Source organism: Odontomachus brunneus, unplaced genomic scaffold (assembly GCF_010583005.1).
Source record: "Odontomachus brunneus isolate Ranch 3 - 2012 unplaced genomic scaffold, Obru_v1 Obru_scaffold_317, whole genome shotgun sequence".
NCBI lineage: Eukaryota > Metazoa > Arthropoda > Insecta > Hymenoptera > Formicidae > Odontomachus > Odontomachus brunneus.
Genome location: NW_022639767.1, coordinates 144,770 through 147,197, shown reverse-complemented (window position 1 = coordinate 147,197; position 2,428 = coordinate 144,770). Strand labels below are relative to the sequence as shown.

At 35.5% G+C, this 2,428-nt stretch overlaps 1 protein-coding gene across 1 annotated transcript in view; it reads right to left on the bottom strand.

Moving 5' to 3' along the window:
- LOC116853405 overlaps positions 1-2,428 on the bottom strand; it is a 146,267-nt gene that overhangs the window by 11,324 nt on the left and 132,515 nt on the right. The window lies entirely within an intron of this gene.

Sequence of the window (2,428 nt, the reverse complement as noted above, 5' to 3'; positions counted from 1 at the left end):
ATATATGTGTATATATATATATATATATATATATATATATATATATATATATATATATATATATATATATATATATATATATATATATATAGGATGTCCCAGACTCTCCTTTTCACATTAAGTGGAAATGTAGAACGGAGGTGATAAAAGTCCTATACCATTTTGCAATATTCGCAATAATAACTGAGAAATTAATTGTAAAAGATTAAGGAAAAACGCACGCTGAATAGTTGAGGGGGGAGCACTCGTGGCCTAATAATATAGCACACAGATGTCGACGCGCGGTAATTGAAAAAACAACGCACCATTGTCTATACCTATATCGCTGCACTCCTACATCTCGCTTCGGCACAGTGCGGCAAGACGTAGGATCATAGCGATATAAGACGCGCGCTGATATCTGTCTGCCATATTACTGAGTCGCGAGCGCTCCTCCCTCAACTATTCAGCATGCGTTTCTCCTTAATTTTTTCGAATTAATTTCTCGGTTATTATTGCGAATATCGCAAAACGGTATAGGACTTTTATGTTCACCTCAATCCGTTCTAAATTCTCACTTAATGTGAGAAAGAGAGTGTGGGACACCCTATATACAGGGTGTCTCGCATTCTCCTCCGCGCATTTTGTGGGGACGTAGAATGAGTTAATGTGAACATAAAAGTCCTTTCGTTTTGCGAAATTCGCAATAATAGTAGAGATATTAATTAAAAAAGATTAAGGAAAAACGCACGCTAAATGATAGAGGACGGACCGCTCGAGTCACAGCGCGGTCCAGTAATAAAGCGCGCGGTAATTGGAAGACAATGCACCACTGCCTATTCTTATCTCGGCGCGGTGCGGCAAGATGTAGGAGCGCAGCGGTATAAGTATAGGTAGTGGTGCATTGTCTTCCAATCACCGCGCGCTTTATTACTGGGCCGCGCTGTGACTCGAGCGGTCCGTCCTACATTCAGCGTGCGTTTTTCCTTAATCTTTTTTAATTAATATCTCGACTGTTATTGCGAATTTCGCAAAACGGTATAGGACTTTTATATTCACATTAACCCATTCTACGTCCCCACAAAATGCCCGGAGGAGAATGTAGGACACCCTGTATATATATATGTGTGTGTGTATGTGTGTGTATGTGTGCGTGTCATAGATGTTTACACTAAACTAGATTGCTAACAGACTACTTAAAAGCATATAACGGCATAAGTCCGATAGAGTTTCCGGTATGAGTATGCGCGAAAATGGCCGCTACCGCCATATATTTTCACTACGTTTAGTCATAAAATTCTTTTGTTGAAAATGAGCATAGCAAATAACGTCCAATACCATCTATTTTTTTATATTTTTTGATGCAATAAGATGCTGGCATTTTTGGTTTTACGACAGTAATTTAATGGCCACGCTGACTCACATTGTATGTTGTAAGTCACAAAAATGACACGTTACACACACAGGACCGCCGCCATTTTCTCGCATGCAACCGGAAACCTTACGCGACGCACGTTCGAAGCCCTTGTTAGCAATAGTTTAGTATAGACATCTGTGATGTGTGTAAATATATACAGGGTGATTCAAAACAACCTTTTAATATTAAAAATACAAAATCTTGACAAAATTTTAAGACACTTTTTCCTTTGGCAAAACTTTGGGAAACGCGTAATTGTAAAGTTATTTCGAGGCAGAGTAACGTGTCGCTTGTTACTCCACCTCGAAATCATCTGTTTACTCATCGTTGCTAAGAGGTAAGCCATTTCTTTTACACATAGAACCTGTCCTACCGTTTCTCGTGAGCTCATTCGTTTATACATTTTAATTAATTACGGGATAAATATTAAGAAAATTTCAAAATAGTATATAACTTTTATGATTATTTTGACCCGTTCTACTCGTACACGGCGGTTGCTCGATCAATTACCGGACACCCTGTATATGTATGAATTAACATATACATATATATGTACATAGAGATCTTTGTCTTTTTAATCATTTTCGCTCTCGAAGTCACTATCTGCCGCGCGGCGTGACTCGCGATGCTCATATATCGAGTCGCAGCGGCCGCTTTAATGTTATAGTGAAAAATATAATCTAATTAATATTTTACGATGCAATATTACTCGTATTTAGTCCAATTTTGAATTAATTTTTAAATTATTGAAGCATAACTAAAAGTGAATTTTTAACGACGTGAATAGCATTTTTTCCCACTTATATATATATATATATATATATATATATATATATATATATATATATTTTTTTTTTATATATATACATATATATATTTATATATATTTTTTTTTTTATATATATACATATATATATATATATATATTTATTTCCTGAAGTTTAGCGTTGTTATACTGATGATTTTCGGTTTATACGAAAAAAAAAAAATACATAAGAAAATATAAATATAAAACGATCCCCGAGTGATCGC